This window comes from Tamandua tetradactyla, chromosome 4 (genome assembly GCF_023851605.1).
Source record: "Tamandua tetradactyla isolate mTamTet1 chromosome 4, mTamTet1.pri, whole genome shotgun sequence".
In the NCBI taxonomy this organism is placed as follows: Eukaryota; Metazoa; Chordata; class Mammalia; order Pilosa; family Myrmecophagidae; genus Tamandua; species Tamandua tetradactyla.
In genome coordinates, this window is record NC_135330.1 from 157,211,293 (window position 1) to 157,237,276 (window position 25,984).

The following is a 25,984-nucleotide window of genomic DNA, read 5'->3' on the forward strand; positions in this document are numbered from 1 at the left end:
TTAGATAGATAGATAGAGAGAGAGAGAGATGAACCTAATTTTCTAGATAAACATAATTCAATTCATAAGTTAGAAATAATGAAATCTGAAGGCATAGTCTTGTTTCCTATATGAAAACATAGATAAATTTGAAAGAACAGAGGGGAATTTTGTAAATCTCTCAGTGGTCAGGTCAACCTATTAAACAATTCATATTGAAGGGAGATCTTTATGAATGTTATGAACATGGGAGGTCTTTCAGAAGGATGCCTCAACTAGTTTGGCATCAGAAAACTCATGGAATGAAGACATTATGTTGCAATCAAGGTGAGAAATCTTTAAACCACATCCTTGATTTTAATGCGTATTAAAAAAACATATTAGAGATGTGACAGAAAAGCCAATAACCAAGGATTTCCAGCAGCCAGATCAGAATACCGCATTCTTATGGAAGAAAGCATTACTTTGTTGACCCCTCAATTTTGAACTTCTCTTAGCCTCCAAACCAAAGTTACCTGATGAAGATGGCAGAATTTACATCAGCTTGGGATACTGAATGACTGCAACTGAAAAGAACACTCTCCTCCTGACTAGAATTAATGAAGAAGATGATGAAGTCCTATAAGATTTTGTAACAAGAAAGCAAAAGACTGATCCCTACATTATCATTTGGAGAAAAGTTTATAAGTCCTTTTTGTCATGACAATGAAGTCACCAAATCTCTAACAGTGGCAAAATGCCAATCATATAGCACAATAAGAGCTTCACAGCTCCATTTCTCACTCTCAAGAAGGTCTTCACAACCAGCAAAGAACTACCAGAAACATCTCTCTTAAAGCTCCAGAGAACAGTTAAAACACTGCAATAAAAAGATGTGTGCTGAATCAAGGAACAACTTATTTAAAAGTGGTGAGATCTGGTCATGCACTGGATGGCCCCTCATCATTCCACCAGCTCACTGTGCAGCCAGCAACACTCTCAATACATATCCCTGGTTCTGGTTCTAGTAGGAGCACAGTAACCCTTATACATATATTGGCAGCAGATATGTTGGCCCATTATGTCTGGTGGTGGCCTGAGGAACTCACTGTATCAGACCTTGACCTGCATATCAAAATCAGCTCACAGAGTGCTCCTACAGAACTCTGTGGAGCAGTCAAGTCTTTTCCTGGGGCATGGCATGGTGGGCTGTAGGACATAGTGTTCAGTGCCTGGGACAATAGGGACTCTTTCCTAGGGAAGAAGGAATACTGTAATCCATATAAATGGAGGATTTTATAGGGCCACACATCCATGCCCAAGACAACATACATTTGCATAAAGGACACTGTGGCTTAGATTTACTCATGGTAGGGATAAATTCTGAAGAAGGACACTTGCATAGGTTAGTTTACAAAGACTAGGAAAAGTGTTTTCTTTTTGGTTAGCTCCTGGCATTCATGGAAAACACTGTTAGAACACCAGCTGGATAACAGCTTAAGGGATAAATGCCTCAGCATCTAAATTCCAGTGATAATACATTAAAATTAATCAAAATATCGAGGTTTCAACAAAATGCTGCAAAACATCTAATGAAACAGAGAATGTACGTTCAGGCAAAGGAAAAAAAATAAAGATTAGAAAATATCAATGAGGAAGTTCAGACTTGGACATTTCAGACAGAGACTTTTAAAAATAGACCTAAATATGCTCAAAGAACTAAAGGAACACATGGCAAAAGAAGCAAAGGAATTCAGAAAAACCATAGAAGAACATAAAGATGATCTCATTAGAGGGATGAAAAGGAACCAAAACAGAAATGAAGACTGTAGTAGCAGTAATTAAAAATACCCTGGATGGGTTTAAAAATAAATTGGAGTTGACAGAAGAAAAAAGATCAGTGAACTGGAAGATAAGATAACTGAAATCATCCAGCCTGAGGAGAAGAAAAAGGAAAGAGGAGAAGAAAGAGGAAAGAATGAAGAAAAGTGAACAGTTTCTGAGAGAACTGTGGGATACAATTAAGCATACCACTGTACACATTGTGAGAGATCCAAAGGGGAAAAAATAAGAAAGGAGAAATAAGAATATTTGAAGAAGTAGTTGATGAAAACTCCCCAAATTTAATGAGACATGAATATACATAATGAAACCTAGGTAGAATATACTCAAATAGATCCACACCAGGCCATGATATATTCAAATTGTTGAATGCCAAAAATAGAGAATTCTGAAAGCCACAATATAGAAGCAACAGTTCACCTGCAGTGAAGAATTCAAAAGAATAGATGTTGACCTCACATCAGAAATTTTAGAGGTCAAAGGTAATGTGAAGAAAACTGCAGAGTACTGACAGTAAAAAAAACTACCAACCAAAAATTCTACATCTGGTAAAAATATGTTTCAAAAATGAAGGAAGAGGGTGCATGGGTGATTCAGTGGTAGAATGTGTCCCTGCAATGCAGGAGACCCATGTTCAATTCCTGGCCCATGCACCAAAAAAAATACGTATATATATATATATTTACACAAATCAAGTTATAGAGATTAATAAACTAGTCTTATTCATATGGAAAGAAAAAATGAAGGAAGAATTAAGACATTCCCACAAAACCAAACTTGTGGTACTTCATCATCACAAACTTAGTACTACAAGAAATGCTAATGGTTAAAAGGAAAGAATGCTAGGCAGTTGACTGAATCAACACGAAGATATTAAGACCTCCAGTAAAAATAATGACAATGAAGGTTCTGGACAAACTCCATAGGAGAAGCTCAGTGGCTGAAGAAACAATGAAAAAAAATCTCTCTTCTTCCTTATGAGTCTTCAGAGATTCACTACATGAGATTGAATGATCTCAGTGGTGGGAGACATGCCTTAGTTGATCAGAGACACAATCAGCAATGAACTGAATGATATTTTAATAAACCAGTCTTCTGGTTTGTCAACCAACCACAAAATATCCTTGCAGCCACAGTCAGACTACTGCTTGCCTGACCAGACAACTGGACATAATCACTTGGCCAAGTTGACACCAGAATCTAACCATCATAGATAGATAGATAGATAGATAGATAGACAGACAGACAGACAGACAGACAGACAGACAGACAGACAGATAGATAGATAGATAGATAGATAGATAGATAGATAGAGGAAAGTTGGCAAAATATTTAAAATTTCTGGCGCTGGGTACCTGGTGGAGTGGAGTTCTCTATATGGTATTTGTTTTCTTTTTGCTAAAATAACAAAAAAAGTTTGAAATTATACTAAATAAGTTTAACTAAATCATAATGGTGAAAAAAACAAAGAGTACACTGGATAAATAAAATCGTTATGGTCATGAATAGAATAAACTACAACAATGAAAATGAATGAACAACTATTATTTGTGGATGAATACCATAGACAAGTTTAAGGAAAAAAGCTAAACACATATGAATTCAGATTCTATGAATTTATGGGCATATAGTTCAATTTCAGTCAAAACTAATCATCTCATGTGACAATCCAGTGTTTTGCTGCCTTTGTATAGGAGGAAAAGCATAGTGATTGGCAAGAGGCATCAAGAAGCTTTGAGGATGCTGGTAGCATTTTGTTTGTCGGCCTTTATGTTGTGATGCTTTACTCTTCAATATATTTATATTGTTTTGATGTTTCCATATGTGGGTCTTATCTCAATAAAAATAGGGTGTATAGGATTGAAAATTAGTGAGAAAAATCTGACTTCAGACAATGTTTCATATATTAAATCAAAAGTGTTAATAAGGAACATATCTATCTCCTTTACTTGTCTCCACATCTTAATTACTGTTGCATCTTAAGACTTTATAGTTGCAGCATTGCTGTTATCAGCTCACAGAAAGTGAACACATACTTCCTTTTTCATGCTTAGCATAATGAGAGAATATCTTTTCTTTAGGCACACATAGAACAAATCCAGAGACTGTTTGCCATATTTCCATCACTGAGCCAAAAGATATGGTGAAAGGCAAAATGAATTGAATGACTTTGTATAGCTCTGGAATAGCTTTAACAAAATCACTCCACGTCTTGACAGACTGGAAGAAAGATAGGAAGGAAAGTTGCTAGTATTTAATAAATGTTCCATCCAAAAATTAAAAGAATGGAAATAAATTAACTCTATATTCATTTTCAAGTCAGAGTGGATCAAATAACCATTATTTTAATATATTTAATATACTTGCTTTCTCCTACTTAAAAAGAGATGAGATTTTAAGTGAACACAAAATGAAAAATGGAATAAATTGACACATGCTAAAAATGATTGCATTATACTCCTAAATGACTATCAGAAACTACATCACAATATTTATCCATGCACAATACTGTTAAACAGAAACTCTCACTAAGAAAAAATTAAATGTGAGCTCAACAAAGCAAATTATCATAGGGAGCATTTAGACTACACCAAATTAATGTAAGTTTTGGTGGAAAAAGTAAACACATTACTGATATTAATGACTGTGTGCAATTAATCTCTCTTTACACTAGGAAGTATTCTTAATTTATTGAAGTCTTTGGGAATCAACTAGGAGTCAAATTGCAAGTAAAGCACCAAGTCAGAGCTGGGGTACTATTAGATTTCAGAACCCAGTCACTTTAAAGTTATTATTGGTTTCTACCTATGACTAAAATAATCATGCATGCTAAGATCAAACAGATTTTAAAGAATTGGATATAACATATATTTAGATATATTTTGATATTTAAATTTTTTTAATGACAAACAAGGATAAAGGGCCGAACTATAATTTCAGATCTTATTTTGGCCCAAACACACTTTCTCTTTTAACCACTATTACAATGCTTCTCCCTCTTAAGTGTCATTTGAAGAGTGGTAATATTTTATTTATTTCAAAATATAGCTGTTGTTAGGTAGCCTTACTTATATGAGAATATTCTTATAGAACAACTTTCTGTTCACACAAGCAAAGTCATTTGGATTAATTCTTCAATCACACATACACATACACACAAGCACATAATCATGGGAGAAAGAGAGACTCATAAAGCAAATTGAGCAAAGGAGAAACAATGGAAATGGCTTATGACCACAAAAATTAACTCAACATAGCCTAAAGACTTAAATGTAAAATGAAAAGCTGTATAACTTCTAGAAGATAACATAGGAGAAAATTTAGCTGAGCTTGAATTTGTTGATGAGTTATTCAGATATAACCCATACACACACAAACATCCATGAAAATAGAAATTGATAAATTCAATCTTATTAAAATGAAAAACTTCTCCACTGTGAAATAAATTTTAAGGAAATGAGAATTTAAATCACAGACTGAGAAGAAATATTTGTAAAATAAATATTAAGCAAAAAACATATCCAAATTATACAAATAATTCTTAAAACTCAACAATCAGAAAAATTATCCAATGGCAAAATGGGCAAAATATTTGAAAAGACATTGCACTGAAGAAGATACATAGATAGCAAATAAGCATATGCAAGATATTCAGCATCATATGTCATTAAATATTTGCCAATTCAAACATCACTACACACCTATTTGGATGGCTAAAATCCAAAACAGAGACAAAACCAAATGCTGGTAAAGATGTACAGCAACAGGAACTCTCACTGCTTGTGGGAGTACAAAATGTTGCTATCACTTTGAAAGACACTTTGGTAATTTCTTACAAAGTTAAGCTGAAGTTTAGCACATAATCCAACAATTTGGTATTTATACAAATGAGATGAAAACTTAAGCCTACGCAAAATCCTGCACCAGATATTTATAGCAACTTCATTTATAATTACCAAAATTGGAAACAACCAAAATTACCTTTAATAGACCAGTGGTTAATCTGTGGTGCATCATACAATGGAATATTTTCAGCAGTAATAAGCACTGAGGTTTTAAATGATACACCAAAATCATGGAGGACCCTTAAATTCATATTTCTTAGTGAAAGAGAAAAGCTTTTATGATTCCAACAATATGACATTCTGGAAAAGGCAAAACTTTACAAACAGTAAAAAAAAATCAGTGTTTTCAGGCAGTTTAAGTTCCAACCAAACAATCACTTAGTTTAACATGGTCTCTGTGTTGAAATAAATTCTGTTGACCTTAGTATACTCTAAGAAACATTGTGCTTTAGGTAATATTAAACTACTGATTGAATAGCTAAAAGCTAGATAGTGATTTTTAGAATACTTAAAACCAAAAGTTTAAAAATCATAATAATAATGTCTATAAATAACATCTAGAAATATATATTATGTTCTAAATATCTAGATATGATAATGTATAAATCAGGAGGGAGAAATATAGACTTCAAATATTCTAAGGACCTTTATTATTTGGGAGCAAGGTCATGGGCTATGTGAAGTCAACATTGAAGCCTCCTTCACAACATAACTTACTAGATTGCACATTCAAAATTTGTTTTGATGCCTGCCATCAAAAGAATTTTCTTGTTAGTTTCACTTTCTTATTCAGTGTAATTTCACACTTCAGATTTCTTCTGTGCTATAACCCCATAGCTTGTATTTATTTGTATTTCCCTCAACAATATCAGAGTATGAAGCCAAGTCTACTGTCCTATGACATCATAATTGTAAAGTATCTGAAGGTTCTGCTGTGTGGAAGACAGTGACTCTTATGATTCAAAAGGGGATTTGTACTGCCCTGGGAAGAATTCTTCCTTCAGTATCTTGCCCTTCCCCATCCCACCCCATGCCTCTTCCTCTTGATATTCCTCTCCAGGACATGAGGTGAGAGACCTGCCTGGAGATCCTCTCTGAGAAGGACAGTCCCAGAGCTTTACGGCAGAGAACCAGCCACTCTAGCAGTGTACAGCAACCCTACTTCATCATTTAAGACCTAAGTGGTTTACTCTAGCACTAATTCTGGAAGAATAAAGGAAATTTTGTCCAACCTCCCCAGACTGGCTTTATGTCCTTGTGCTGGTTTGAAAGGAAGTATGCCCCCTAGAAAAGCCATGTTTTAATCAAAATCCCATTTCCTAAAGGTAGAATAATCCCTATTCAAGCCTATATGTTTGAAACTGTGATAAGATTATCTCCCTGGATGATGTGATTTAGTCAAGAATGGTTGTTAAACTGGATTAGGTGATGATATGTCTCCACCCATTTGGGTGGGTTTTGATTGGGTTTTTGGAGTCCTATAAAAGAGGAAACGTTTTAGAGATTGAGAGATTCAGAGAGAGCAGAGAATGCTACAGCACCACGAAGCAGAAGAGTCCACCAGCCAGCAACCTTTGGAGATGAAGAAGGAAAATGCCTCCTGGGGACCTTCGTGAAACCAGAAGCCAGGAGAGAAAGCTAGCAGATGATGCCGGGTTCACCATGTGCCCTTCCAGCTGAGAGAGAAGCCTTGACTGTGTTCGCCATATGCCCTTCTACTTGAGAGAGAAACTCTGAACTTCACTGGCTTCTTGAACCAAGGTATCTTTCTCTGGATGACTTTGCTGGACATTTCTATAGACTCGTTTTAATTAGACATTTTCTTGCCCTTAGAACTGTAAACTAGAAATTTATTAAATTCCCCTTTTTTCAAAGCCATCCCATCTCTGGTATATTGCATTCCAGCAACTAGGAAACTAGAACAGTCCTCCTGAGACATACTTGATTAGACATAATTTTCTACCTTCTCATATTTAAATAGTCAGTCTGGCTTTAACTTCTCCTGGCATTTTTTGACTAAAAGTCAGGGAAGCTACATAATATGTTGAAGAGATAAGATAAAATAAGATAAGATAAAAAGCAGACCCACATACTAAATCAAGTGCAATGATATTTCAATTTCCCTCTGTCTTTGGGGGGTTGTGGGAGGGGAGAGTTTGAAATAAGTAAAGGGATATTTCTGGCCTGAAAGACAGAAACCAGACATATTCTGGACTGAAAGATGCTATTGGATAGCAGCAATTCTCGGTCATGTTCATCTTTAACCATTTCCATTTGCTTTGCCAAGGATTGTGACCAGAACCAGTAAACTAGAAATGTGTGTGTATATATGGGTGTATGTATTACTACAACTTGTGTTAACCATAGTATGCACTTTCCTTACAAGTCTCCCTTCTTATTTGTTTCTCTTTTTCCAACATCCTTGAGATTAACTTCAACTCTCCTACACCATAGAAACACATGTAGTGTGTTTGGTTCTATTTTATTGTCCTTGCTTTGTGTGATGCTTTGGCTTAAACAATGGTGATTTATTGGCTCATGGTTTTGAGACTAGGAGAAGCCAAAATGGATGCTTTCTCCAAGAAGACTGGTATTCTGGTGCTAGCTGTTTGTGATCCTTGGTTCTTGATGTTTTATCTACATGACAAAGCACATGAGGGCCTCTCTACTTTCTCTTCTGGGTTTTCTGATAACTTTGAGTATCTGGTTGTGCTCCATGGCTTCTTTCTTCTCACATCTTACTATAAGCTTCAAGGAAAAAACAAGTCACATCTTCCAAACTTAGCTTGGAAATCTTAGTTATATATCCAAGTACAAGCTTGCACTTTTGCCTTCCTTGCAACAGGAGAACACAATTTTTCTAAGTTCTCTGCCCCTTTAATAACTAGAATTGGCTTTCTTCCAATTTCCAATAGTACATTCACTATTTCCTTCTAAGGTCTAATCAGAGGTACATTTGAACTGCATATCTCTACTGATAGTCTCTTCAAAACAATCTAGGCTTTTGTCTATCAAAACTTCATAATTCTTACAGTCTCTACCTCTTACTGAATTCCAAAGCCATTTCTACATTTTTAGGTATTTGACATGACATTACCCTATGGTTGGTACCAAAATCTGTATTAGACAGAGTTTCCCAGAGAAGCAGATATGACAGGATATGTATGTGTGTGTGTGTGTGTATGTGTGTGTGTGTGTGTGTGTGTGTGTGTGTGTGTGTATGAACACTATATTAAACTTTATCTAAGCTTAGAAGCCAATTCCATTTTTTACTTGAATTATGTTTTGGGGAGTTTTAATATACTCCAAATTTCCAGAATTACAACTACCATGCAAACTGGGGTTTACTTTTACTTCATAATCTAAAGTGCATTTTATTATATTTTCAATAAAGTAAAAAAGTCATATCTGTAAAATTGTAGTAAGTAATTTTTGGCTGCACTTACTGTAATTAGCTTTATTGAACAGAAGTGCTGGGAGAATTTAAAATGCAATTCTGAATTTTTAATAATCAATATCATTAACACATTTTTAGAACCTTATAAATATTCTCTGCCTTGCTAAAATTAGAATAGTTGCCTTCAGATAAAATATAACTGAAATAATGTAAAATATCCTCAAGCAACATGCCTTAGAGGTAAAGCAGTTGGGGTTTGGAATCAGATTGATGTTCTTAAGCTGTTTTGCTTACTTCCTACCCTCTTTCTTAAGTTACGTCCAAGCAGAATATTTGATATAAGAACTGTTTATAAAAAATATAAGAAAATAGACAAATATAAGCAGACTTTTTAGGGAAGCCTTTAATATAAAAGGCAAGACAAAGAAAAATCAAACTAACATAGCAAAAGGAATTTGGAAAAGTCAGAGAGAATGGTGGAAGTACAAAATTTCTTTAATTTATAATTAATATCCTTGAGAGAAACCCTTAGCTAATATTGTGGTTACATCCTTACAGAATACTGAACAATACTTCTGATAAAAAATTGAAAAATAGATAATTTCAAAGAAATTTTGAGAATTAAAAGTCTAGGTAACAAATAACTGGGTCTTTAAAAGATAAGAAAGATATTAAGAAAATTTTACCTATGTTATGGTAAAATAAAACATAAAATTTGTACTATAACTTTTATTTCTCACATACTGCTCCTGTGTTGTTGTTTTTAAGCTGAAAATTGTTTCTGAAAATTTAGAAGTATGTTTTATTTCTTTTAACATTTATGGTTATTATCAGTTCAATCCTACTGCTGAGAAAATGCAGAAAAGCAGTATCAATATCTATATCTATATCTCTATCTCTATATAGATGTAGATATAGATATAGATATAGATATAGATATAGATATAGATATAGATATAGATATAGATATAGATATAGATATAGATAGATATAGATCTCAGAGATCTACCAATGCACCAGTGCAGGCAAGATGAAGGGACATGTGCCAGTTTGAAAATATTATGTACCCCAGAAGACTATGTTGTAATCCTGATTCCATCTTGTGGAGGCAGCTGTTACTTTTAATCTTGATTCAAGAAAGTAGATTGGAAACACTTGATTAGATTATCTCCATGGAAATGTGACACGCCCAATTGTGGGTATGAACATTTGATTAGATGGGGATGAGACCCCACCCATTCCAGGTGGTTCTTGATTACTTTACTGCAATCCTTTAGAAAGGAAAGATTTTGGAGAAACCTTAGAAATCACAGACTGAACAGAAACTTCTGAGCAGAGCTGACGCAGATGCTGATACTTAGAGAATAGAGACATGTATGTTTGGAGATGCTTGGAGCCCAGAAGATTTTGCATGAGTTGTTAAACAAATCAGAACCTGGAAAGAGCCAATGGAATCTAAGAGATGAACGCCAGCCCCAGAGAAGCAAAAGAGTAACCCCCACAGCAATGGAGGCTGAAATCAATGGAGCCCAGGAACAAGGGACCAGGAAGGAACAAGTGTGCCTTCTCACTGACGTGCATTCCAGTCCCATTGGCCTTTCCTGAATTAAGGTACCCTTTCCTGGATGCCTTAGACTGGACATTTTCATAGGCTTAGAACACTAATTAAATTCCTCTTTTTAAAAGCAGTACCAGTTCTGATGTATAGCATTCCAGCAACTTGCAAACTAAGACAAGGCCCAAGGTCCAAGTCAGAAATGGCATGCTACCTTATTTTTTATAACTTTTGCAGATATTTGATGATTTGCAAGAAGCAGTCCAGAAGCTCAGATGCTGGACAGAAATTTGGGCAGCCTCAACACATATAGAAAATAAAAATAGCATTTCAGTGTCCACTATCATGGATGAATTAACACTCCTGAATTTCAGTGTAACTCAGGAAGTCCTACAATATTCAATAAGGTCAAACTACTTATGTAATAGCAGATAGAAAGCCTGGAAAGTAGAGTAAAATCAACTTGATTCCTTACTTTTTGTTGGTGATTTTAGTTTAGCTAAACTGCCTACCAGAACAAAGTATGCCCTCCCTGGAGGAAAGCAACATAATGTAAAATTAATCTTGTGAACTGAGTCAAAATACTGGTTGCTACTGGAGACAAGTTGTGCTGTGGGCTAGCACATCAAGGAGTTTCTCTGGCTGTTGTAGTTTCTATTTCTTGATATTTTGATAAGTAATTTTGTTCATACTTTAAGTATTTTTCAAGATGTATGTACATTATTTTGCAGCTTTTGCATGCATTTCATATTTCAATAACAACTTAGTTTTTAAAGGAATGCAATTTAAAATTCAAATTTATTTCTATGTCCTTCAAAGCATATATATTTGCCTATTTGTAATAGGGCTCTGTGTTCATTAGGCTATTACTGAAAGATATATTTTATCATTAATTTTTTGTCCTGGGAAGAATGCTTCACTTTGTACACAATTGTCCTGGTGTATTTATAACTAATCATATGTAAGAATTGTGTTTTTCAGAGTTAAAAATGTTTGTGGGATGAGTGTTGGTGCAAAACAGTAGAGTGGGAAGCTATACAAATTGTTTCCTCCACCAGAAAAATGACTGGGCTAATAAAAGACTGGAATTAATTGGGAGGAAACACTGGAACCAGATTGGATAACCAGAGTACCAGATGAAGGGAGAGGTTTCCGAGAGTACATCTTTTTTAAGTGAAGGTGTGCTTCAGCCAGTGACCAGCCACACTCCTCAGCCCACAGTAATTGTGACTGCGGAAGTGGTGGCAGCTGTAGAAACATGGTCCAGATTCCAGGAGCAGTGGGCCAGGGACAGGGTGTGCAGAGAAAACTTAGCCAACCAAAAGTTGGCGTTGAAGGTTAAGTTTGGTCTGGAGGATTCCTGAGGGATAAGCAGGGGTTCTCGACTAAGTTTTGGCCCTCATGGCTTCAGAGGCTTCTGGTCCCTCAACAGCATCTACTAATAAGTAGAGAGCTAAAGCACCATTGGTGGGGTGTGTGTGCGGGGTGGGGATGTGATAGTTTCTTGGTCTGGTGGATCCCTGAAGGCCTAACATGGGCACTAGCCTTGGTTTCTGCTCTCTCAGCAGAGGCAGTTTCTGTCCTTACACTGACACAAATAAGGACGCAAAAAGCCAGTGTATCTTTTTAATAGTCTCACAGTTTTGAAGGCTGAAAGTCCAAACTCAATAACGTTGGCAAGACTATGCTTTCTGCCATGATAAATGGCATGATAAGTTGGCAGACCTCCATCATATGGCAATGCTCTTTGTTTCCTCCTATGGCTTTCCATGATGTCTGTGTTTGGATTTCCTCTCTTTAAAAGGCTTCCAGTGATATGGAAAAGACTTACTCTGATTCAGTTGGTTACACCTAAATAAGATCTTGGAAGTTCCTATACACATAAGTCCATACCTTGACACATCTTAACATATTCAATGATACTATTTATAAATAGTATCCCACAGGAAAAGAGATTAAGATGAACATGTCTTTTGTTGGGCTGCACAATTCAATCTACCATAATGATACATTCAAATATCATCAGATATTGGTTTTTTTTGTAGCAGCCTTAAAAATATTATGAAAATATTTTCTTGTCTGATCCTTTTATTAGCCTTCTTTGCTCAGGGCTCATATTTTGGTTTGATTCCTTTTTACTTTCCATACTGTAATAATGTCAGACATATAATAAGGCCAGGGACATATCCTGTTAATAAGATGTAGTAAAACTTCTCTTTGATGAATTATATTTTGTTTACTCTTAGATAATGATTTTTTTCTACTTTCAAGATTTCAGAAAAGCTTTCTCATTAACTTACTCATATAGCACACAAAGAGCCTTCTTTTCATTATCGTGCTCAAAACATATTTCAAAATCTGAAATATTGATAGAGCTAATGTTAATATTACATAACACTTATGATGTGTCAGGCAGTGAGTTAAGTTTGCTACATATAATTAAATCATACTATACTTATAAAAATACTGTGATGTAGGTTATTATTATTATTTTCATTATAAAAATGACAATATTGAAGTATATGTAACTTGGAATTCTATTTTTTTCTCCTCTAATGACTTCAACTTGTAATTTTTGAGTAATTTTATTTCTCTAAAGCTGTGCTTTCCAATGTGGTAACCACTAGACATCTATATGTATGTGTGTGTTTAAAAACTACTAAAATTTTAAGAGATTTTAATATTTATCCAGGAAAACTTTAAACATATATTCTATTTCAGAATTTGTCTCAGCCTGTTTTTGCCTGAAAATGATTTATTTTACAATTCACTTTTTAGGATTATTCAACTGAATGTTTAAGTCAAGGTTGACATTTGCTTTTATCTTCTCTGTTTTAAGATGTGATTCCACTGTCTTCCTACGTTTAGTTTCCAGTGAGAATTCATTTTGATTGGTATCACTTGATGCCTTATTTAAATTTGATCTTGTTCACAACTTTTTATAACTTTTCATTGTAATAACATAGGTACAGATAAAAATTTCCCATTTTAATCTCTTTCAAGTGTAAGATTCACTAGAATTTATTATGTCCACCAATATTTTGCTATCATCAACACCAACAATTAACCAAATATTTTCTGCTCCTTAAACAGACTCTCAGCACCATTAAGAAATGACTCATCATTCCCACATACCCTAGTCCCTGGTAATCTGTAATATACTATCTGTCTCTATGAATTTGATTATTTTTCATATAAATGATATCTTGCAATATTTGTACTTTTGGTGTCTGGTTTATTTCAGTCAACATGGTGTCAAGTTTAATCCATGATGTGATATATTTAAAAGCTTCATTTCTTTTTATGACTGAATAATATATTCTATTTTATGTATATACCATATTTGTATATCCATTCATCTGTTGTTGGATACTAGGGTTGCTTACACCTTTTGATTATTGTGAATATTGCTGCTATGAACTTTTGTGTACAAATATTTGTCTGAGTTTATGCTTTCAACTCTTTGGGTATTTACCCAGAAGTGAAACTGCATTCACTGTGGAAATCACTTTGGTAGTTCCTCAGAAGATTAAAAATAAAATAGTGATCATAGTGGTATCCTATTTTGGTTTGAATTTGCATTCCATTGATGACCAGTGATTTCGAGGATCTTTCCGTGTGCTTATTGTACACTTGTGTATATTCTTTGAAGAAATGACTATTAGAATCCTTTGCCATTTTTATTGTTTTTTTTGATGTTTGTTATTGAGGTGATATTGTAGTTCTTCATGTATTCTCAATATTAAACCCTTATCTGATGTATGTTTAGCAGTTATTATCTCCTATTCTGTAGTTTGAATTTTTTATTTTCCTGATAATGTCCCAGGACATACGAAAGTTTTTATTTCTGATGAAATTTATTTTCATTTCATATCTAAGAAATCATTGCCAAATCCAAGCCTTTGAACACTTCTTCTATGCTTCCTTCTGAGAGTTTATGGCTTTATCTCTTATATTTAAGTCTTTGTTTCATTTAGAGTCAATTTTGTATTTGGAGTGAGGCAGAGGTCCAACTTCATTTTCTGCATGTTGATGTCACATTTTCCTAGCACAATTTTTTGCAGATACTATTCCTTACACAATTAATGTACTTAACAACCTTATCAATAATCAGTTGGCTATATATGCATGGTTTTATTTACAAACTCTCAATTCTATTCCCTTGGTATATATGTTAATCTTTATACCCATTACTGCACTGTTTTGATTCTGTAGCTAAGTAAATTTAGAAATCAGGAAGTGTGAAACTTCTAACTTTGCCCTTCATTTTCAATATTGATTGGCTATCAGGTCCCCTTGGGATTCCATACGAGTTTGAGGATAGGCTTTTCCATTTCTGCTTCTGGAATTTTGATAGAGATAGTGTTGAATCTGTAAGTTGCTTTGAAAATTATTAATGTTGACATCTTAATGATATTAAATTTTCCTAACCATGAACATGGGATACCTTGACATTTATTTAAATCTTATTTTAGTACATTCAACAATGTTTCATTGTTTTCAATGTACAAGTCCTTCTCCTCCTTGATAAATGTATTGCTGGGTATTGTATATTTTTTTCAATGCTATCTTGCATGAATTTTTAAAAATTTACACCAAATTGAATATTTTGTAATCTTTTAGCCTGAGGCTTTGCTGGACTTATTTATTAGCTCTAGCAGTTTTCTTGTGGATTATTTGGGATTTTTTACTCATAAAATATCATAGCATCTGTGAACAGATATAGTTTTACTTCTTCCTTTCCAAGCCGGATCTTTTTATTTCTTTTTCTAGCGTAATTGCTCTAGCTAGCATAGCAATGGTGAAAGCAAGCCTTCTTGTCCTGTTCCTGATCTCTGGAAGGAAACTTTATTTCTTTCACCATTGAACACAATGTCAGCTGTGGGGTTTTTCCTACATACACTTTAACATGTTGATAGGTTTTATGAGTGCTTTTACAATAAACTCTCTCTTTTTGAATCAATCCATATAGTCATGAAATATTTTATTTACTTCTACTAACGTGTTTATTACATGGATCAATTTTCTTATGTTGAACTACTCTTACATTTCTGAGATAAACCCCATTTTGTAATAATGTAGAATCTTTTTGGCTTTGATTTTCTAGTTGTTTGTTAAGGATTTTTTACATCTATATTCATAAGGGAAATTAGTCTGTAGCTTTCTTTTCTTGTGATGTCTTTATCTGACTTTGGTATCCATGTAATGCCAAACACATAGAATGAGATAGAAAAAGTTCCTTCTTCAGTTATTGCAAGATTTAGAGAAGTCATGGTGGTACTTCTTTGAATGTTTTGTAGAACTCACCAGTGAAGTGCTCTTGATCTTAGACTTATTTCCTTTATCTTTACTACATTCTTTTTTTTATTTCTTAACCTCTATTAACTTTAAGTTTAATTTGCTCTTCCTTTCTAGTTCTTTAAAGTATAAAGTTGAGTTATTGATTTGAGATCATTTTTATTAAAGGCATTTAAAGTTATAAATTTCTCTCTTAGCACTGCCTTCACTGCATCTCATAAATTTAATGTTGTGATTTCATTTTCTTTCACTTCATGATGTTTTCTAATATTCATGTTATTTCTTTTTTTGACAGATCATTTAGTTCAGAATGTTGTTATATATATGGATTTTCCTTCTCTACTGATTTTTTCTTTTTTTTTTTTTTTTGGCGTGGGCACGCACTGGAAATCAAACCTGGGTCTCTTACATGGCAGGCGAGAACTCTGCCTACAGAGCCGTTGTGGCCCACCCATGATTTTCAGCTTCATTCCATTGTGTAGTGAGAGAATGCTTTGTATGCTTCTAATCTTTGTAAATTTATTGAGAATTTTGCATGGCCTAACATGTGTTCTATCCTGGAAAATAGTCCATGTGCATTTCAAAAGATTGTGCATACTTCTCCTGGTGAGTGGAGTGTGCTATGAATGTCTACTAAGTCTAGTTTGTTTATAGTATTACACAATTACGCAGTTTACTTATTGCTCTTTTTCCTAGATGATCTATCCATTATTTTAAATGGAATGTTGAATTCTTCAAATATTTTTGTGGAAGTGTTTATTTTTCCCTTTAGTTTTGTCAAAGTTTGCTACATGTATATTTGGGCTCTGTGATTAGGTGCAGTATGTTTATAACCATTATATCTTCTTGCTGCTTCAAACTTTGAGGAAACATATAGTGTCCTTATATTTCTTCTTGTAACCTATTTTTACTTAAAGTCTATTTTGCTTGATGTTAATATAGCCACTCCATCCTTTCACTTTCAGCCTATTTGTGTCTTTCTAAGAGGAGTTTCTTATAAAAACACACAGTTGAATCATGCTTTTGCCAAATCAAGGCTTTTGATTGGAGAGTTTAATCCATTCACATTCAAAGTATTTATTTATAAGGCAGGACTTACTTCAGGCATTTTATCATTTGTTTCTTATATACTTTACAATTTTTGACCCTCATTTCTTCTATTATTGTCTTCTTTTGTATGCAGTTGATATTTTATAGTGAAACAGATGGATCCCGTTCTCATTTCCATTTGTGTATATTTTTCAGATATTTTCCTTGTCATTAACATGAGATTTATATTTAATGTCCCAAACCTATAGCAAACCTGTTTGCAATGATGCCAATATAACTTCAGTATCATTCAAAGTCTCTGTTCCTATACTCTCCTGTCATCCCCTTATGTTATTCTTGCTATACATTACATCTTTATATTATTCAAGTGCAGTGACATAAAATTATGGATATTTCTTATGCATTTGAGTTTTAGATCTTGTAAGAAATAAGAAGTAGAGTTATATACTGAGGACAAAACAGAACTGGTATTTAAGTATTTACCCATGAAATACTATTACTAGAAATCTCTTCTTCTTCATATGTCTCCAAGCTTCTGTTTAGTGTCTTTACCTTTCAACCTGAAAAACTTCCTTTGGCACTGTTTGTAGGGCAAGTCTAAGAGTGAAAAACTTCCTCAGCTTTTGTTTATCTGATAATGTCTTTAACTATCCCTCATTTTGCAGGATAGTTCACTGGATATAAAATTCTTGGCTGATGATTTTTCTCTTTCGGTACTTTAACTATGCCATCACACTTTCTTTTTGTCTTCACACTTCTCATGAAAACAGCACTTAAATTTATTTAGGATCTCTCATAGAAGATGTGTTGCTTCTCTCTTGCTGCTTTTAGGATCTGCTCTTTGTCTTTGGTCTATAACAGGGTTAATTAAATGTATCATGGTGTGGGTCTTGAGTTCACTGGACTTCTTGGATGGTGTATATTCATGTTTTTCATCAATTTAGAGAAGTTTTGGTCATTATTACTTCATATATTCTTTCTGCCATTTGCTCCTTCTCTTCTCCTTCTGAGACACTCATAATGAATATGTTGGTTAGCTTAGAGTTGTTTCACAGGTACTTTAGGCCCTGGCCACGTTTCAGGCTTTTTCTTTTTGCTTGTCAGATGAATAATTTCATTTATATTATCTTTTAGTTCAGTGATTCTTCATTTTCAATTCTGCTATCAAATCCCTCTAGTGTATTTTTTACTTCTGTTATTTAGTGCATCACCTTCAAAATTTCTGCTTATTGCTTTTTAAAAAACTTTAAATCTTCCTTTTGTTCATGCATTGTTTTCTTAATTTCCTTTAGTTCTATGCCTATATTTTCCTTTAGCTCATTGAAGTTATTTATGAGAGTTAACTTAAAATCTTTGACTAGTGGTTCTAAAGTCTGTGGTTTCCCTTTTGTTTCATTTTGTTCCTTTGAATGGATCATCTCTTCCTGTTTCTTTGTATGTGTTATAATCTTTTATTTAACTCTGACATTTGCAATTTTGATGTGCTAACTCTGGTAGGCAGATTTCCCCTCTTATCCATAGTTTTAGAATAGATCAGCTCTGTGTTAAGGCTCTTCTTCAGTGCTTAGACGTGTTTATACTAAACCTATAGGTCAACATGCAGTGAACAGTTCAGTTCTTTTTAGGGTTCTCGGAGCCCGTATATTTATTTGGGCATGTATAGTACTTTTCAAGAATTTCTCAATATTTATGGCTGTTTCCTCTACACACACACATACAAACAAAATATATATATTTTACTCCCCAATTTCTCCTTCCAGGGTCTTGAGACTGCTCTTTGTCTCAATCATAGATTTTTATCCCATGAAACTGTAGTCATCTCAAATCCACTTCAGTTGTCTGGTCTGCCTTTTTGTTCCAATTTTCAGCAAAGGCTCTGATTAAATGCTCTCTTCCACCCTTCTGCAGTGAGACAGCTCTGCATATGTCCTCTTCTTTTCTGAACTGCTTCACAACACTAGGTAAATTCCAGGTTAAGGGAGCCAGACAGGTAATAAGAGTCAGTCTTTCATGTAGCCACTTTAGGTTAATGCACAAAAACACCAATTATTTCATTTAGGTGAACTAACAATCAGGCCCTAGGGACCCCCACTTGAATGTATATGGGCCCCCAAGCTACTGCTGTGGATTGTAAACAGCATGTAGAATGAGGAGGGGGAGGGGTCATGACAAGTAAACTTACTTTATAGCTCTCCTTCTGTTTTTAGTTATTGTTATTTTCTTTTTCATGTTCATTGAGTCATTCTCTTGCCTCTATCATTTCCCAGAATTTGTGGAAAGTTTATTCTGATATACTCTGTTTTTGACTCTCTTAATGGTAGGCTGTTCACCAGCAGCTTCTTACTCTGTCACACCATTGATGTTATCTCCTTGATTTACTGCACTATTGTCCTCAGATATTTTGATGACAGGGTCTGAGCAAGGCTTATATTCTTGTATCTTATCGCCTTATTACTTTAGCCCAATTCACAGATTTCTTGTCCTGCCCTTACATTTTGGAAGCTGAAAATCATGAGTAAGTTGGATGGATTTCTTTCTGTAATCTTGCACTCAGTCTTTGGTATCTGAGCCAAGAGTATTTTTATGGTTTTCTTCTCTCTCTAATTCTCTACCTCTTTCTTTTGGAGAAGTGCTGCTTTGTACATAAGGAGGGTCCACCCAAGGAAGTGTCTGCCTTTGCTCTCCTTTGATGAAAACTTTGGTTATATTCACTCTGAAAACTCAAGACAGATCTGTGAAAGACTTTTGCAGACTACTATGTGGCTTAAGCTCTTCAGATTTCTAATATTTTACTCCAGCCAATGCCTAGCCATGGATTATTCAGTAAAAGTATGGCTTGTTTCTCCTTTCTGTCATCTATAATGGATTAATTCTTTTACTTCCCCTCTACCAAAATAAAAAGCAATAAGGACTGAAATTTTCCTATGAAGCATTCATCCTTTTCAGGAATTTAGTTAAATTTAGATTTATTTATTTCTTCAGCTCTCTGACAGTTTTTCAGAAAATATCCTTTACAGTTTATCTGGCTTTATTATTATTAGAGTGGAAGTAATGGACACTTGCTACATTTTGACTGGTAATAAGAGTTCAACTGCCCTTTTGGTAGCGGCTATAACTTACCACCTTTTGTCTAAATATCTTTATTGAATTTTCATTTTAATTATAATAAAGATAAAATGTAATTTTGGATTATGGTATAGTTAATAAAAGCAGGTCTTACAATCCAGATAAATTCATATAACATAGTATTTACATAAAGTGTTAACATTAAGTTTAGGTTTATAGATGGGGTAGTCAGACATTTCTGGTTCCAAATCACATATGAGCTTTTATCTCTTCATGTGGGAACCTAAAATTTGATGCCTAAGTTTTGTAAGCTTTGATTTCCTTGAGAAGGAAAGCTACAAAAATATGTGTTGACTATAAATATCCAAAGATATTTAATTTATTCAATCCTGTGGTATTAATGTGACTCCTGGATTGCTTTTGCCACTTTGGATTACACCTAGAAATAAATGCATTGATATTAGCTGTTACTAACAAGAATTTGAAGTCAGAAGCATAAGGTGCTCATCCTTAATAAACTGAGGGCTGGTTCATTCTAGACTCAGTAGGCTTTCCATAATTCATGATGATTGTAAAGGGGGTAGAGAATGGGCAAGTTTCTTTAAAGAGGCATGAGATAGCTTGTAGCTGCATGTACCCCTGAAAAAGTTCTTAAAATGAATCCATTCCTGGGCAGTGTGACAATGGTTCAGTAGCAGATTTCTTGACTACCATGCCTGAGAGTGCCTGCCCATGCAGAAAAAAAAGAATTCACTCCTGTGGTATGAACCAATTGTAAGTAGTACCTTCTGATGGGGTTATTTGATTTAAAGTGTGGCCCAACCCAACTGGGATAAGTCTTAATCTTATTAATAGAGTCATTTATGAGAAGAACGAAATTCAAACACAGAGAAGGCTATAGGAAGCAAGAAGCCGAAATTCAGTGGAACATGGAAGAGAATAGGGAAAGTAGGAAAGGCCACCATCTGCATTGCCATGTGACAGAGGAGCAGGATGGGATGGCCAGCAGCCAGCCCTAGAATACTAGTCTTCAGGAAGAAAAAATGTCTGTTTTAAGACCTTGTTATGGACTTTCTCTTGGCCTCAAAACTATGAGGTTCTAAAATGCCCATTGTTTAAATCAACCCATTGCATGGTACATGCTTGAGCAGCCAGGGAAACTAAAACAAAGCATATAAGAATGGGTGGTAGTATGCTCATTATCATGTGCTAATTTTGCATTTCAAATTTAAAACATAAATATCTTCATATTTTGTAATAAAATAAGGAAGATCCAGAAAATAAAACTCCATAAATTATTTTGATCAACGGAGATTCTTAGAGCTATAGAGATTATTAATGAGGGCCATTTCTTATTTGGAAGTAAGCATAGAGAATACTTGAATTCCAGTGCAAGTTGCAGCTATCTGAAATTCCTATGAGAATGAAAGTCTTCATATATTAAAGAGGGTGAGAATATATTCATGCCATGAGACAGTCTTACACATACACGATACTTGGGTATATTATATCACAAAGAAATGACTTATGACATTAAGTGACAGGCTGTAGGACTAAGACATTTTCCATTTTGACAGGAAATCCAGGCAATAATAACAACAAAAATCCTTGAAAATCATCAAATATAAGGTCTGATTTGCCATACGTACTTATGAAAGATAACTGGAAAGCAGGCCACAGTTGCTCAGCAGGTAGAATGCTTGCCTCCCATATTGGAGACCTGGGTTCAATTCCTGGTGCCTGCCTATGCAAAAAAAGAAAAAAAAAGAAAGCCAGAAGAGCTGAGAAAATGTAGAAAAACATAAAATGAACATATAATCAACACTAGGCAAGACTGCCACCAGCCAGTCAGATGAAGAAGAACCTCTACCTTCTCCTATTTCATTGGGTTGCTGGATTTGTGAAGCCTGTATTCTGATGTTTGTATGGATCACATCAGATCTAAGGTACATACTCAAATATAAGTCTTTTGGATCATCTTTGCTTTTCTATATGCTCATTCTTACCTACCATTTTCTTGATTCCAAAATTGTGGCAAATTTTTCTTTTAGCTCTTCTTGATTAATAAGCTTAATCAATTACAGTGTCAGTTAATGGAAACCACTCAAAATATTCCTCATGTTTACTCACATGAGATTTTATTAAAGTAAAGGATATAGAACAGGAGCAAGAAAGTGATAGCAAGCAAGAAGACTCTGAGACATAAAGCTCAGCTCCTTAAGGTCCTTTTTCAGTTGCACATAATGAACTTTGTCTTCAGATTAATCACAGCAAAACTTTTCTAACAGGACTTCTCTGCCCAACTGGTCACATGGTCAAAAGAGGCTGAGTAACTGGCTAAACCAGGAATAAGCCATCAATCTATACCAAAATGTTAGATACCTGCAGGTTATATCTACAGGAGTTTCAAACTTTAAACACACCTCATCAAAAGTTCATCTTGTTTGTATGTTGGTCAAGGGTCAGTAGTAGACTTCTGTGTTCCTAGAGATAAGCACATGGCTCTATCAGGACAACTATTAGACTACCCTACACCGTACATACTCCATTATATTTTTTAATTATTTATGAACATTTGCTTGAATAACTGTCCTTCAGTATAATTTGGTTCTCTTCAGAACCTAATCTTGTTGTCCACTGAAAAACAAGCTTATTAAGGAACAGAATTTCTGAAACGCAAAGTTAAGAGATGGGTAATTGTACTTCGGTCTTCCAAATACAATCCTAATATTTCTCTAACCATTCTCCAACTAAAAGCCAGTAAATTTTTTAAACATCAGATGAGATTATGTTATTTCCCTGATTAAAGGCCTCCAGACCATGAACATGACAGGTTGCAAACATATTTCATATAAAGTAGTTGTTGTACCTATGAGAAATGGCTAAATTCATACTAAATGGAAAGAATCACCTTAAATATGTGCATTATTAAATGAGAAAAATAGAGTCGGATAAAAAAAGTCTTCAACTCAAATTGTTAAAAAATTATATATATATATATATAATATAAAGAGATGGAAACAATAAAGAACAAATAAAAAACTAAAAGTGTACATGATTAATTAAGAATAAAAGAAATGTAGAATTGATAATTAAATTCAAAATACTTTTTACACCAAAATGTGAGCAAACTTGCGAAAGGTCAGTTCCAAAGAAAAGGTGAAAAATTGAGACATTTAATTAACTAAAAATGTTGAGGTTAGAGGACACCTGATATATTAAAAATCAGGAGCCATGGACTAGACTCATAGACTGAAAACAGGCATTAAACATTTGTTTAAAATGAGCTTTATAAAGCCATAATATTGTATTGCAATAGTCTATGGAATGAAATTTGAAAAATATTTAAGTAGATACAGTTTCTATGAAAATATATCTATGAAAATTATCGCCCAAAAACTTAGAAAAACTGAGGGGCTCAGTAAAGTTGGAAAACAGTTTAATAGTTGGAAGTTGCTAAAAATCCACTCTCTAAACAGTGTGGGCTCACAAACATCTTACCCACTAAATTTTTCTAAAATTCAATATTCTAAAACTGGTAAGAAATATTGAAAGTATGTACAAATATAAAAATATTTACATATATGTTGATATATGTGTGTATGTATATATAATTATACACACGTGCATACATACATGCCAGGCAGGTAAAAACACTGATATTTGGACCTAAAAGCAGCAAAAAAAAAGAATTAATGATAAAATAATGATAAATGATAATGATAAAATACGATATTGTAAAGTTTATTTAAAACAAGTCACCAGTACATTTCATCTCAATACTTGATGGTTAAATACTAGAAACTACTAAAATCACTATATTAATATTGCTAACAAAAAGGTCACATAATCACCTTAATAAATACTGAAAAAATATAGCAGTAATCATAGTTAAAGGGAAAATAATCACTTTTTTTTACTTTTTGTAAAATTTAAACATCAAAGCAAACAATAGTATTATATTTCATTGTGGTTTCTAGCAATCATTTCAATTGAAATTAAGCATAAGATTATATGCTCACTGTTATTTCATAGTGCTCTGAATGTACTTGTCAATTTAATTAGTCAAGACAAAGAAATAACGGATATACCATTTGAAAAATAAAAAAATAGTATTGTTTATAGAAAGTATGGCTGCATGCCTAAAGGAAGCAAGCGAATAAGAAAAATCTATTTGACAAAAGTGAGGAAGATGGAGAGTGAGAGTCAAGAAAGAGATACAGAGAGAAGACACATTTTGAATTGTCAAAATTTCCAAAAATAATTTGCAAAATCCAAGGAATCTATTAAGTATCCTGTTGAAATTATAGTAAAGTTTCTTTTAAAAGTAAATGTGTGCTGGGGCAGGTCATGGTGGCTCAGCAGGCAGAGTTCTCACCTCCCATGCTGGAGACCTGGGTTCAATTCCTGGTGCCAGCCCATGCAAATAAATTTAAAAAAAAACTAAATGTGGAAAAATCCTCAGGGTGATTTTTTAAAGCAGTGTAATGCACAATGGGAATAGGCTTGTCTTAGCATTATGAAATTTCAATGCTAAGTGATTTGTTTTTGAAAACACAAATTTTTTAAACATAGCACTTTTGTAAGGACAATAGTATATAATTATCAAATATAAAGAAAATGCAATTATACATTGACATCCCAATCCTACTCTGAAAATGCTAGAAAACCTTGTGATCCCACCTCACCCTATGACCTATATTCACCCTTATTTTCGTCTATTTATGAAAATGTTGATATCAGCTGAAAAAGTACATTGCAAATTATACCAAAATATTTTTGGAAGAAAATTGTAAAAAGTAATGCAGCCAATCTTTTTAATCCAGTGCTTGTGTTGGATGCAAGTTAGGCAATTTGGAAAGCTGCATTGCGTTTTAGGATATGTGGTTCCACACTAATGCAATAATCTGCCAAATCGCACTTTAATGACCTGTAAGAACTGGTCTGGCTGCCCAAAGTGTGATATACTCCTCACCCACTGCCAGAGCTGTTTCTTAACCTGGATTTTTTGAAAAATGTAAGAAATTTTCTGTATGGTATTCATCTTTTGGTATAAGTATGAAGATAGCTGCTCCTTCTTGTTCTTGTCCTTTTTGTTGTTTTTTAGTTAGAAGAATTAGAATTTTAGTTTCAAGTTATTTATTATACCTTAATGCAGTAATATATTTTAATACTCTTTAAAAAGAAATTACTTGCCCCCACCAAAAAAATTACTTGCAAAATCACATTTATGTGTATATAATTTGCTCTTATTATTTTTCCTGGGAATCAGCAATACATTTAGCAATATATTAGAAATATTTTTCTGATTCACATTTGACCTCAACCTTGGTTTTACATATAAGATTTCAAACCTATTCATATTACATATATATTTGAGAATAAAGCAATGATTAAGATGTATTGTGTAGTAGAAGATTTCTTTAATTTAGTTTGAAATATTGATATTTGCAATTACTAAGTTAGATAATGAAAATGCCCCGATGTCTCTGTTTTGACTGTCCTTCACAAGAAGTGGAGGCTCGGTTAAAGTTGCAAATTGCCAGATGCTAGAAATCATACCTCACCCCACCCTATCTACACACAGGGTTCCTCAGCAAATATTGGGAAACTTGTTGGTTCAAGGCATCTAAGGAAAGCTCTATCCAATTTTTTGCTGACCACTAAGCTAACAAAGGTATAGAGAACCACACACAGCAAAGAATATGGGCTTTACAGAATTTTTCTAGTAAAGCCACTGAGGAAAAAAATAGCAACCACAAAGAGAAAAAAAAAAAAAAAAACCCTGTGTAGGAAAAAGATCTGATAACAGGAGTTGCCACATAGTACTATTTAAAATGCTCAGATTTCAACAAAAATAATGAACCATACAATGAATCAGAGAAATGTGATTCAAACAGTAATAAAAAATCAATCAACATAGACTGTCCTTGAGAAAGCTCAGATGTTCGCTTTGCATTGGGATGAATTTAA

The 25,984-nt window shown here is 33.9% G+C and overlaps 1 long non-coding RNA gene across 1 annotated transcript in view; it reads left to right on the forward strand.

Moving 5' to 3' along the window:
- The first annotated feature begins 6,482 nt into the window (after positions 1 to 6,482).
- LOC143679467 (uncharacterized) overlaps positions 6,483 to 25,984 on the forward strand; it is a 53,012-nt gene continuing 33,510 nt past the window's right edge. The window contains exon 1 of the long non-coding RNA XR_013173788.1: positions 6,483 to 6,713. This is a non-coding gene — a long non-coding RNA (uncharacterized LOC143679467). The remainder of the gene's footprint in view (positions 6,714 to 25,984) is intronic.